Source organism: Macrobrachium rosenbergii, chromosome 12 (assembly GCF_040412425.1).
Source record: "Macrobrachium rosenbergii isolate ZJJX-2024 chromosome 12, ASM4041242v1, whole genome shotgun sequence".
NCBI classification, from domain to species: Eukaryota; Metazoa; Arthropoda; class Malacostraca; order Decapoda; family Palaemonidae; genus Macrobrachium; species Macrobrachium rosenbergii.
The window spans coordinates 9,658,001-9,673,000 of record NC_089752.1 but is presented as its reverse complement, the minus strand read 5'-3'; the positions used below and the strand labels follow the sequence as shown (position 1 = coordinate 9,673,000).

Sequence of the window (15,000 nt, the reverse complement as noted above, 5' to 3'; positions counted from 1 at the left end):
ATTAATTAAATACACGTTGGTGGTATTAGGGCTACATTTTCGACGATATATATATATATATATATATATATATATATATATATATATATATATATATATATATATATATATATATATATATATATATCAGCGTTTCATTTTTTTCTCCGGAGCATCTGTGTGATTTTGAGCATATATATATATATATATATATATATATATATATATATATATATATATATATATACATACTCTGTATATATATATATATATATATATATATATATATATATATATATATATATATATATGTGTGTGTGTGTGTGTGTGTGTGTGTGTGCGTGTATTCTGCTTTGAAGCAGTACAGAATATATAACTGATATTTGTACAATATTGGTATTCGTATTTTTGTTTACCGCAGACATTATCCACAAATTTTACTACATATTGTAGAATGACAGGAGGAAAAAAGAATGCTCTCAAGCTTTAAAGTTGATTAATAATAGTGACAATGGAGAAATAATCACTCCAGTTTTTTGCAAGCATAAACCCTACTCTTTGGTATAAGCAAAAGTAATAAATATAAAAAATAATACCATACATTTTCGCATTCAGTGACGTCTTCTTTTGAGAATTCTCCTCCAACGGACTTCGGAGCACGTTTCAGAATAATCATATCAAGAGCACCAGTTAACAATCACATGCGCCAGTAGTGTTTCAGACTCCATCATTCTATTGCAAAGAATGGAAGAAATCGTTTTATACTTTTTCCTTTTGTCTTTTAAATTTCTTTTAAACTAAATTCATTTGAAAAGTAATATCTGAGGTATGGAAGTTCCTTTTGCATTTCCCATAACGCAATAAGAAACGAAAAAACCGAAGATGAATTGAGGCTGCGTCAAATGAGAGCGAAAATGTATTTTTTTTTCCAGACGGATGGACGGAGGGTGTTGCGTAAGGGATGAAAAAGGTTCAGTTTTATTAAATAGTGTCATCTGAAACCTTCATATGTCTTGCTTGCCGAAAAATATACAGGTCTTATACAAACAGTTATCATTATTTCATTAAATGAAACCTATTCACATGGAACAACCGCACGGGGCCATTGGCTTGAAATTCAAGCTTCCAAAGAATGCTGGTTTCAACCTCCCACCGCAGACCCCACACTGCAGCAGTAACTGATCATGATACAGAGCCAGTGGTTTTTCATCGCCCTGGGGGATAGTCGCGAAGTCGCAACATCTGAGTGGCATGTCACGACGCTTGGGACCATACCAGCGGACCACCTTTAAAACCACTCAAATTTCCTGCGTTTGAAGAACATACAGAAAGACCCACAAAATTGTTCAAAAATCTTTATGGTGCTCTTAGGAAAATAACTTTCCCTTCCCTTTCAGAGAGCACAACTGCTGTGTTTTCAATGAGTGAGGGTAGTTGTCCCTTCGAATGCTCAACAAACATTTTCAAACGATTTATTGAGTTTTAGGTAAGATACTTACACTTGTTTCTTCTTGATGGGGCCTGCCAACTATTGGCCTGACATTTCAGCCACTTGTCAACCTCGGCAACACCCTTCAACACTTTATGCGCAACTTTCCATCAGCAAAAGTGGGATACAGTGCCCGTGAACTGAAAATAAAATAAAGAAACCTCTTGCCCAAATCTTAGTACTGTAAATGTTCCTTTTCTCGACGAGAAGATGGAATTTTTTTCTCTCGAAAAACTTCATTTGGGTGTCAAGGAATGGGAGGATGCAACGGAAAGTTCCATCGAAATTGTTCTTAAGGCTGAAGATTCATCCTTCAATCCTCTAAAGATACCAAAGGATTACTTCCCATGGAATGGAAGCGGTAACAGGATTCTCTACTGCTCAGCTGTTTGTCAATTCCCAAAATGAAAATACTGCAGAGGTGGTTTTCATTTTAGCCCGTTATTTTAAATTTCAAAAATATCTATGGCACGGGTAGAATACTCCATTTATTTATATTTTAATCGTCTAAGACGAAGCTTTATAGCTTCTTGATTCATATATTAAAAATTCCTTTTATTCTCTTGAATTCCAGGCCCTCAGAATCTGGCTTCTTCATTATGCATAAGAATACACAAAGCCAACACTTGAGCTTTCTATTTTCTTATGTTTCAGAAAAAAACAGCCTAATTTGTACAAAAGTAATATAGAAATACGCAAAATAACGCACAAATGCACATGGCATTTCTATCTCAGAAAATAACAAGCAAAAAAATGAGCCGAAGTGTCTTCGGCGCAATCGAGTTTTCTGTACATCGTACAATCAAGGCTACCGAAAATGGATCTATCTTTCGGTGGTCTCGGTATAATGCTGTATGAGCCGCGGCCCATGAAACTTTAACCACGGCCCTGTGGATGCCTTTTCTATACAGTAGCCAGACGCACGATTATGGCTAACTTTAAACTTGAATAAAATAAAAACTACTGAGGCTGGAGGGCTGCAAATTAGTATGTATGATGATTGGAGGGTGGATGATCAACATACCAATATGCAGCCCTCTAGCCTCAGTAGTTTTTAAGATATGAAGGCGGACAGGAAAAAGTGCGGACAGAAAAAAGTGCTGACGGACAGACAAAGCCGGCACAATAGCTTTCTTTTCGGAAAACTAAAACTACGTACAGCCATACACACATACGAGAATTAGTCGTCGTGTCCTGTTCATCAAGATCTTGTTATCGGTCACTCGAACGAGCGTAACTTTGCAAACTTTTGAACCAATACGAAAAAAGTTATTTTTATTCCAAAAAGAACAAAAGGCGAAAAAAAAGATGAAAGCAATTTTCCGTACCGTAGAGCTTAGTGATCGGAAAATAAAAAGCTTTTTGCTTTGTGATGTATCAATTATGGAATGGAATTTACTATAACGTGGGTACGTATTTTTGTCCGCTACATCACAATATATTTTATTTGATTTTTTTTCCACTCCGGGATAATGTATCATGTGTTTATATTTTCAGCGATGTGACATTCGCCAATTACACTGCAGCAATGCAATTTAAAAAATGTAATTTTCATATCCGTTTTGCAATTCACCTCCGTGATGACTGGACCTCGGTAGCACAATCAGACAAAACATTTTGTCCGCGCGCCATAACAAGATTATAAAAGTGGAAAATAAAATTCGCTTGATTGGCTGCGCCGTGACACAATGGCCCAGGGAAACAATCTCTCTCTAAAAGCTCCAAAAGGCCTGATAAATACGATGATGTCCAGGCGCCAATCACAGCTTTGGAAGAAGAACGCGATGAAATGGGGTGCGTGTTTTTTTTTTTTTCGGCGCAGGTCAAGGGGAGGTTAAATACGTGTATGAGCCCCGTATTCTGTCAATACATACCACCTTGGATGTACGAATTTCGGCAAAGATTAATGGAAGTCCCTTTGCTCTCGCAACTTTATGAATAAATCCAGGAAATTAAAAAAAAAAAAACCGTGATATTGAACGATTAAGGGCGGCCAAGAATGCAAATAGTCTGAAATTTAATTAATGGTAGTTGATGCCGTGAGAGTTTTAATTAGTTATAATGGCCTCAGTGTTCGTCAGCAACCGTGGTCAAAGCGCCCCCGTTTAATGAATGTTTTGCTCTTATTTTCTTCACTCTTTGTCGACACCTTGTACGCTTGACCCAATTCGTAGGGTAGTTACTTCAGATTCGATAAGAGAATGATTAACCAATAAGGTTTATATACACACATATATATATATATATATATATATATATATATACATATACATTGGTACACACACACGTGTGTATATATATATTATGTATATGTATGTGTATATATATATACTGTATATACAATATACGTGAGCGTGTTTACGTACGTTTGTGTATGTTTTCGCAATGCATGTATCTACTTTTTTAAGCATAGAACATGTTACACATCTGCACGATCCACCAGCAGAGACTGAGTTTCTAGAACATACAATGTAAATGTTGACAACACCTAAAATCTTCAGTTCTATCATTTTTAAAGTGATCAATCGAAAAATTAAGGAGAGTTCCTAGATCAAGGAGGGGGAGCGATTAAATTAAATAACTCACAGGCAGGGGTAATCAGGGCACTATTTTAAAGATAATACCAATCCCCTGGTTAATACGGTACAAATAACTAATTTCAAGCGGACAGAATATGCATCACGGAATCTATTTTGGACGCGGACCCACCGAACTAATTCCCACTTTCTTCACACACGACCAAAGGTCGTTTTCTAAAAACGGCAACTCTCCTGTGTCCTTTTCATAAATCTTTAACATTGCCATTTCCAGGGACCCGTCACTAATGCCATTTCTTTTCGTCTGCCGCCCGAGAACATTCCTCCCCCGGCAAACGTAATTTCTTCCCGAACGATCACCAAAATGACGTTATTTTCTTGGCACTCCCCCTTCCCACCCCCACCAGAAGCATTTCCCGACATGGCTCCTTAAAGTTCGCCCCCTGTTAAGAAAATGTCTTTTTCTTCCCCTCGATAGTTTTGATTACTTACTCTGCGGCTGTTTTCACACCGCGAAAATGCCAGATATTTCCAGCTTCTCGAGAATCGTCTTTTCTCCTCCTCCTTCCTCTGTGTCGGCTGTTTGGTGTGTAGCTTCTCCTTCTGGTGTGATTGTTGCTGTTGTTGGTGTTTTCGTGTCAAGATACATTTCCCTATTCTTGATTTATTATTTTGTCACCGCAGGTTACAGGTACATACGGAATGTGCATTCAGTTGCAAAGTAATATAATCATACTTTTAAAACATTTCTTTCTGGCATGATTTTGAAAGAAGCTTTCCTTTATCTACGTTCAGTTTATAGTTCAGTCTAAATCCATTCAATATTTTCAGCCTCGTAAACACAAGTTCATAAGCAAACTGCTAATATAGGGAAACACTTTTATCGTCGTTCCCATGCTTATTAATTTCCAAAACTCAGAAAAGCAAATAATTTTGACTTATTTAAATACGTGCATGGACGACTTGTGTTTATGAGGGTTCTTCTGGATGGGTACACATACAGAGAGCTTCATATTAGTTAATAAATAACCCTTATGAAAATTACAGCACATTATTTTTCCCCACGTAATTCATGGGACTTGATCACAGTACATCATTAGAAGGGAATAAACCATTTAGATAATCCCATCGCTGTGGCGGCCGATGTTTTTGTTGTAGATATTAATTAGACCGGTGGTGAAATGGCCCCCTTAACGCAATAACAGCCATTTACCATCAAATGTGGCTTCCTTCCTGACGGAAAAACATTATGACTTGTTGGCCTGTTTTTCTGTATTTTTCCATTTTTCTCTCTATCTGTTGGTGTGTCAGTCGTCCGTTTTTTATTCCTCTACAACGCTTTCGTTTTCTAATATCGTTTTCATTATTTCTACCGTGATGAGGTAGGTAAGAAAAAGAGAGGCAGTTGCATCATCTCTGTATTATATACTCGTGTGTGTGTGTATATATATATATATATATATATATATATATATATATATATATATATATATATATATATGAGAAAATTCATTCCATAGAGTATGACCTAAACTCGTTGTCAATGCTATCAAATGCCATATATATATATATATATATATATATATATATATATATATATATATATATATATATATATATATATATATATATATATCTATATATATATATATATATATATATATATATATATATATATATATATATATATATATATATCAGAAAGAAGGAGATTGCTGAAGACAAGGAAAGAAACTTAAATAAAACGTAACAAAACAGACAAATTACATATGATATAATAACTGAGAGTGTTGAATGAAATTTGTGGAACTTTAGATGACAACTAAGAGTGCTTGAATTTTCGTTTTAAAATATGATTTAAAATTATCCCAACGATTTTTAACGTGGAAATCTGTCAACTTAGGGATTTTTTATGACATGTAGTTAGGGAAAATATACAATTTATGCCAAAGACAAAACGCTGGGACCTATGAGGTTATTCAGCGCTGAAATGAAAATTGAGAGCAAAAGGTTACAAAGGCGTAACAGGAGGAAAACCTCGTAGTTGCACTGTGAAGCAATTGTAAATGGGAGAAAGAATGTGAATGGAGGTACAGTAAAAGGAATGAAAGAGAAGTCGTATTTTGGTACTATCTGGTGGGATAAACATATCGAGGAAATGCTGATTTTAAGTTACAGCTCAACAGAAGTATCATTACTTTTTCAGGTCATCTCTTGCCACATTTACTCAGTGATAAGGGCAATCGTAGGGTCACGGGGCTCACTGACTGCATCTTCCAGTTTTCTGCGAGGTTTTGGAATTCACCTCTGCTTCTGTTTCCCCTGACTTTTATACCCTTTCTTCCCTGTAAACGAGGGTCACTCGCTTCCATCTTGGATGAGCCCCATTCACCTTCCCTCCTTTTAACTTTGAGTTTTCCGAGAGGGAAACTTTTGTGCCGTCTTTGTCTGTCCGTCCGCACTTTCTCTGCTCGCAATTTTACTGTCCGCCCTCAGATCTTAAAAACTACTAAGGCTAGAGGGCTGCCAATTGATATGTTGATCATCCACCCTCCAGTCATCGAACATACTAAATTGCAGCCCTTTAGCCTCGGTAGTTTTTATTTTATTTAAGGTTAAAGTTAGCCATTATCGTGCGTAACGCAATGATATAGACCAAGCCACCACCGGGCTGTGGTTAAAGTTTCATGGGCCGCGCCTCATAGAGCATTATACCCAGACCACCGAAAGACAGACCAATTTTCGGTGGCCTTGATTATACGAAGTACAGAAAACTTGAGTGCGCCGAGGAAGCTTCGGCGCACTTTTTTTTTTACCTGTTTCAGCTTATTTCGAGCCTGGTCAAGTGAAGGGCATCAAGTTGTCCACCTCATTCCCCTTTGCATTAAAAAAAAAAAAAAAAACGTAAATATTTAACTGTGCATTTTCCCCTGTATGTTGTAAACAGCGACCCTACTTTCCCGAGCTCGGCGTGCATGACGGTCGAGCTGGAAATATATTTTGTCATTGTGGAGTGATGTATTTTCAATATTGGTCCTGTATATCAGAACCACTGAACTTGAAACAATTTGTTAATCTGAGTTTGACTGCGGTCTCGGATGTAACATTAATTATTTCAAATGCCGTGTCTGTCTACAATTCTGGCCGTTCGTTTTTAGTAAAAAATAGAAATGATTTCTGAGCGTTTTGGTTCGTCAAAATGGATCCCCAAACATTTCCATTAACTAACGACCATTCCTTCGTAAAGAGCCTTTCACAAATACCCACACAAACACATACATAGTATACACACAGTACACATATACATGTATATATATACACGGGTACATATATATATGTGTATTATATATATATATATATATGTGTGTATACTGTATATAGTATATACACATACATATATATATAATATATATATAGTATATACATATATATATATATACAATATGTATATAAATACATATATATACATATAAATGTATGTATATATATATATATATATATATATATATATATATATATATATATATATATATATATCTGTAAGTCGTTTTCTTTAATAATGGGATGGTTCCTGATGAAGACAAAAATAAGTTTTACTGGCCCATTCATCCTTTAAACGCCGAGTCAAGGATTAAATCCCTGCGCGGAAAAATTCTTTCCACAAAAGTATAAACATACAGAAGACTCATCAGCACCTCGTCGACCCTCTCCACACACACTGTGCTACCAACTTACATCTAAGGTAGTAGTTCTTAACCTTTTTCAGTGTATGCACCCCTTTCAAATCATCAGCCAGTTCTCGCACACCCTGAATTGCTGATTTAAAAAAAGGCTAAAATACAATAATATTGTGTATTAATAACAAGATCACACTTTTTTTAATCTTCATTCCCACAGCTTGCAATTTTTTTCTTTTTTGCATGACAAAAATCCAGAGTACTTAATAATAAAAATAAAATTACATTATTTTGTCTGTACTGTATTATTATTATTATTATTATTATTATTATTATTATTATTATTATTATTATTATTATTATTATTATTATTATTATGATTATTATTAATCTATTTATTTATTTACTTTATTTATATTTTTTGAAGAAAAAATAACATGCGTATATAAAAATATATTTTGCTTTCATTATTCATGGGCATCCTCGCACCCCTTAGGAACCGGCTTCGCACCCTCTAGGGGTGCGAGCACCCCTGGTTAAGAACCACTGATTCTAAGGCGCGTATGTGAGCGAATGCGTTTAACTACGGCGATATTCTTAGCCTTCATTTCTCATGTCGTCAGATACTGAGAAGTAAATAATTCTCCAACTAGAAAATCCTTCTGTTATCATTTGGAACAAATCTTCCAGAAGACTTGACCTTACAATGGAACACTCATTCGTAAAATGCAATTTTTGCTTTTATCGTCATTTCCGTTCTAAATGTACATATACAATCAATTCTCCTTTTGGATATTTGAATATTCATATATATGGAGATACGTTTTGTCTTTCTTTTGATGAACACCATCTTTTCCTGCTAATAATTTTCTCAGTTTTCGCTCTCCTCTGTTCTAGTAGAAATAACTTATTTTGCGAATTGTTTTTCCACAAATTATCAACTTTTCAACTTTGATTATAATTTGATTCAATTCCTTACTTATCCTTACACACTGCAAAGCTTGCATGATGCTTCTGCCCCAGATAAGTGAAACGTTGAGTTACAGTTTATCAGAACGTTTTCAAATGCGAAAAAAAAAAAAAAATTGCTGACGACAAGAAAGATGACGCCCTTGAGTACAACACACTGGATGGCAACAACACAGAACAGCCACTCATTAATCCCCTTGAGAGAAAGAGTGAGTCACTTATTATTGTGTGAATATGTTCTCAACGTTCCCGAAGCAGTTTTTTCCCCCCCTCCCCCTCTCCCTCTCTCTCTTAGCGCCAAGAGCGACTTGATCTTGAAAACAATGCTTGTTGCATTCGGCAAGAGCCACTCAAAGACGCCCTTGAGGGCTTCAGTCGCTGACGATATCACTGCAAGGATGGTAATGTTTTCTCCATTACCAGAATTAAGCCAAGTCAGTTTCTGACTCATCTCTCATTAGCTAAAAGCTATATAACCTGACTTAATCATGTCCTTTGGTGCAATGAACGATGAATAAAACTAAAGAATAATGATTCCGAGAACGCAATCTTCCTACGAGGAAGAAGCAACAATTGAGGTAAACAAAACTCTATTGGGTCTAAAAATCTAGATATCAGATTATGTGTTGAAGCAGGTGATAGGACCATACAGAAGAAAAGTACTTAATGCGCAAATAACGACATACATAACAGAGAGGAAAAAAGTGTGGATGACAAAAGAGAGGAGTTTGAAACATGATACCAAATTCATTAGTCTCAAACTGTCATAAAAACTTGTGCAGCGAAATTAAATTTTCCATATAAAATCACCTGAATATAGCGACATTTTTCAGCTCTCTTCTTTTTTTTTCACGGCTAACGATTCGGTGTTTTTACTCGAGGCAAAAACTGTATGATATTTTCACTCCATATTTATGCGAAATTTACGTTCAAAATAAAACTATCTTCTTTTTTTTCTACCTGATGTCATGTTTCAAGTCAATTACTTGACCGTTAGTACTTTAATCAGTTCTGAGTACTGTGTCATTAGCAGGCTCAAAAAAAGGTGAATGAATGAAATATTAGCCCTGATGATGCCTTCGCTGAGAGGGCAAAAGTTTGCAAAAACTGGTCTTTTTTTTATTTAAAAATGATATTGTGTACTCTGCCCTTTTTCTAATTTCCTGTCTAGGACCTATGCTTCATTAAATAATGTCAAAATGAATATTATTTCAGGCATTGCACTGCGTGATAGGAAAACTTTCCAAATACATGAGGATGAATGGAATGGAACATAAAATTTAAGCCAAAGGTCAAGCGCTGGGACATAAGGTATCATTCATCGCTTAGAGGGAAACTGAGAGTAAAATGGTTATGAAGGTATTATATAGGTTTAACGGGAGGAAAACCTTGCAGTCGCACTATGAATCGATTGTTAGGAGAAGGTGGAGAGTAAGATGAAAAAAGAGAATATGAACGGAGGTACACTAAAAGGAATGAAAAGGATTGCGGGTAGGGACCGAGGCATTACTTAAGGTTCTTTGCAGCTTGCCTTCGGCCCCTAGCTGCAACCCCTTTCTTTCCTTTTACCGTACCTCCTTTCATATTCTCTATCTTCCATCTTACTCTCCACCCTCTCCTAACAACTGATTCACAGTGCAACTGCGAGGTTTTCCACCTGTTACACCTTTCAAACCTTTGACTGCCAATTTCCGTTTCAGCGCTGAATGACCTCACAGGCCTTTGGCCTAAATTCTATATTCAATTCAATTCAAGGAATACCTACAGTGCACCAAGTGAGGCGCACTGTTGGCACTACCTCCTTACGGGGTACATGATTAAGAGATCAAGTATGGCCGGGCAGCATGCACGATACAGCCTGGGGTTAGCAGCAACCAGAAAATGTCAGAAATGACCAGATCATCTCCACCGTCGACGTGTAATAGCAAGACAAGGTGTGGCACCTCCTTTGGTCGATTTGAGACAAAGTGTTCTCAATTTACACGAGGAAATTTGAGTGGTGATCTGCGTCCCTTTTGCAGTGATTGCTTTGGACTCGTTTTGTTTTTATCACTACCTGGGAGAATTAAGGAGGTTTTTCTCTCATCACTAAGACTCGAAATGTAACGATTTTCCTTCTAGGATACTTGGAGAGAATGACTTTTTTTTTTTTTATCCAGTGTGGAAATATCCGTTGAAAAATCTGGTCTCCTTCACAAAAAATAAGTATTATTTTTCAACAGTACAACGAGGTAGCGAGGAGGTAGCGGGTATGATTCTCTTCAAGAGCAATGATCTATATAATTCTATAGCTCAAAGGCTGAAATGATATCACTACACAGAGGCATATACACTTGGTCAATCGTAGATTTACACGAACACAATGACTTTATACACGTACACACATACTGCATATTATATATATATACATATATATATATTATATATATATATATATATATATATATATGTGTGTGTGTGTGTGTGTGTGTGTGTGTGTGTGTGTGTGTGTTTATTACAGCGGTTAAGGCAGCTCATAAGCGTGTGTTCACCATTCAACTAATTCAGCTACCCATAGCGATAAGGCCCGATGAAAAAAAAAATCACTCCTTATTTCTTTAGGAACGGGAAGGAAACTGTTCCGACTTAAAACCCCGAATCAGTAAACAAGGAAACACCTTGTTTGCAAACTCGAGAGAGAGAGAGAAAAAAATAACATTATCAAAAATCTTCTCATAAGCTGTAATTAATTACTTCCATTATGTATAGAACAGCACCGGCAGTTTGTTTTTGCTTTTTGAGTGCAACAGCTCGCTCGTCGTGTCTCTAGGGGATGCAATTTCATTTATGACGATAACAAGAACAAACACCTCTTTGAATTCAGTCATGTTTTATTGGCAAGGGAAAGTGAGGCACAAATATTCTCGATTTGTTTATCACTCGTTACAAAACAAACTGCTACCCGAGTTTTCTTCTCCTTCTTCTCGAGTTCGTACGATGAGAAGATGCAGAAGTGTGTGTGTGTGTGTGTGTGTGTGTGTGAATCATTCTTTCGTTTTTTTTTTCTTTAAACACTGGAATGAGTTTCATTCCGATGAGAGGAATGTAATCGCAGCCAGCAATTAAGGCTCGGCCTTTATAAATTTATCCGGGTCTTAAGGGTAAAGTAGAACAAACTTTTAGATTGTTTCTTATGCATTTTTCAGAAGAGTAAATTTTCAAATATATTCGGGGAAAATTAAAATAAACTTCTAGATTATTTTCCATATGATATTTTTCGCAGGAATACATTTTCAAATTTATTCTGATCTTCAGGAAAAATTAGAATATACTTCTAGATTATTTTCCATATGATATTTTTCGCAGGAATACATTTTCAAATTTATTCGGGTCCAAGGAGAAAATTAGAACAAACTTCTAGATTGTTTTTTATGTATTTTTCAGAGAAATAATTTTTCAAATATATTCGGGTCTTAAGGGAAAAGCAGAATAAACTTCTAGATTATTTTCCATATGATATTTTTTCGCAGGAATAAATTTTCAAATTTATTCGGGTCCAAGGAGAAAATTAGAACAAACTTCTAGATTGTTTTTTAAGTATTTTTCAAAGAAATTAATTGTCAAATATATTGGGTCTTAAGGGAAAAGCAGAACAAACTTCTAGATTATTTTCCATATGATATTTTTTCGCAGGAATAAATTTTCAAATTTATTCGGGTCTTAAGGGAAAGTTAGACCAAACTTCTAGACTATTTTTCATATATTTCTCATAAGAATAAATTTTCAAATTGATTCTTAAGGGAAAATTAGAACAAACCTCTAGATTATTTTTCATAAGATATTTTTCAGAGGAATAAATTTTCCGATGAACAAGTACTGTCTTCGAATAATTTGCACATGTCGAGTGCATTAAGAAATAATACTGTACAACAACTGGAGCGGTAATAAAATATTTTAAAATAACTCCTGTCTGTCTGTCTGTCATTACAAACATATAACTCATTTTGAATTATATGATTACATACAAACATATAACTCATTTTGAACTGCATCTGATTACATACAAACATATAACTCATTTCAAATTGTATATGATTACATACTAACATATAACTCACTTTGAATTGTATATGATTACATATAAACATATAACTCATTCCGAATTAGATATGATTACATATAAACATATAATTCATTTTGAATTATATTTGATTACATACAAACATATCACTCATTTCGAATTGTATATGATCACATAAAAACATATAACTCATTCTGAATCAGATATGATTACATGCAAACATATAACTCATTTTGAACTGCATATGATTACATATAAACAGAATCAGATATGATTACATATAATGATATCACTTATTTTGCATTAGATACGAAGAGGCCTACACTCGCCATCACCAACTAAAAACTAAAGTGTTTTATTCACGCTATCTGACATGCCCCGTCACACAATACAGGGAAGTAAATCGCTAATAATTATTTTGTTAATATCGTTTCTTCATTTTTTCATTATTATTATTATTAATATTGAGAGTAAAAAAATGAGAACCGACCATACTCCGGAAAGCTCTTTCTCTGTAGAGTTTTACCGTCGATATTATTATCTTTAATTCCGGTGGCAAATTGCACCCTCTCGGCAAAGAAGCGGGAAATATTGCCAGTTCCTAAAAGACTTAAGGGACAAATTGCAAGTATTTCCCTTAAGGTACAATACCCTGCTGGTCTCTTCCCAATACACTGCTGCCGGGTAACAAATTCCTGAGATGTGTGCTAGTATTCCATGCCCCTAGATTAAATTAAGTTATAGTACCGAAAGTGTAATTTGGGTGTGGGAACCATAATGAGATTATTTTCAAGAAAATTCTATGGTTAGTTTTTAAGATATGGCGTCCCTTTTTTTTCCAGGGAAAGGTCCTTGTACTCGGTTACATCTCTGGAATAGGCTATACTGCCGGGTATATAAGGTAACAAGTAAAAAATGCGCCGAAGTTTCTTCGGCGCAATCGAGTTTTCTGCACAGCGTATAATGCTGTATGGAAGTCTCAGCCACGGCCCATGAAACTTTAACCCACGTCCCGGTGGTGGCCTCTATTGTTGGCAACTATAGAGGTGCCAGACGCACGCTCATGGCTAAATTTAACTTTAAATAAAATAAAAACTACTGAGGTTACAAGGTTGCAATTTGACATGTCTGATGATTGGAGGGTGGATGATCAACATAACAATTTGCAGCCCTCTAGCCTCTGTAGTTTTTATGATCTGAGGGCGGACAGAAAAGTTCGGACGGACAGACAAATACCCATCTCAATAATTTTCTTTTACAGAAAACTAAAAAAGGGTTACCTTGAGGCAAAACTGCGAGAATCTCCCCGTCTTTTCTACGCCTGGTCTATTGCATTGTCTTGATTTTACTAGTATTCAGTCGTGTACGAGGTGGGGGGGGGGGGGCGGAAGAATTTTACGTATCCCTCGTCCTCCCTCGTTGATTTTGAAATTGACTTACCTATTCAGAGTTCATTCTAGTGAATAATCTTGAACCTAGATTTATCCAGCTGTATATAAGAAAAAATACGAGGCGCTAGGTGGTACCTTTTTCTTTATTTCTGAAAACAACAGAGTTCTCTCTCTCTCTCAAGTGGTACCTTTTTTATTTCTGGAAACAACAGAAATTTGTTTTTCCTCTCTCTCAAGTGGTACCTTTTTTATTTTTAAAAACAACAGAAATTTTCTCTAGGGAGAGAGAGAGAGAGAGAGAGAGAGAGAGAGAGAGAGATATTTTCACAAAATGTAGCAGGTGGGTTTGCCTTGGTTTAACATTTTTTCCACCTCTCTTCCATAATCGCATTTATTTATTAATCTGTTAACTGATTTTTTTCCTTTCCTTATAACTGATCTTTTCTCTGCATTTCCTGTTTCCTACTGACACTTTTTCCAAATGAACCCCATAGTCTTTGGAAGCCTGAATTTCAAGTCAATGGCACCTGGGGGCTTGTTCCATATGAAATGGGTTCAACTGTTTAATAATAATAATAATAATAATAATAATAATAATAATAATAATAATAATAATAATAATAATAATAACGTGATTTCCCTGCTGCTACACAGAAACTCATTCGAGAGATTGAGAAACTACAATGCAAACTAAACGGCATCCAAACGGCCATTCTGTTGAATGAAATAATTAATAATGATAATCGCTCTCCTGTTATTTGCCTTTAATTCACATAATTAACTGGCTTTATTCTATTCAAAACAGACTTATGGTGATTAGCAGTCTACCTAAAGAGAACTTTAACGGGGCAGCCATTACTTCATGGGATAAGGATGCAAGCGGTTTCCTCTTTATGCC

General features: G+C 35.6%; 1 protein-coding gene and 1 long non-coding RNA gene across 2 annotated transcripts in view; one reads left to right on the top strand and one right to left on the bottom strand.

The window, feature by feature from the left end:
- LOC136844378 (zwei Ig domain protein zig-8-like) overlaps window positions 1–15,000 on the bottom strand; it is a 623,526-nt gene that overhangs the window by 344,138 nt on the left and 264,388 nt on the right. The window lies entirely within an intron of this gene.
- Window positions 1–15,000, top strand: part of LOC136844206 (uncharacterized) — a 30,446-nt gene that overhangs the window by 310 nt on the left and 15,136 nt on the right. The window lies entirely within an intron of this gene.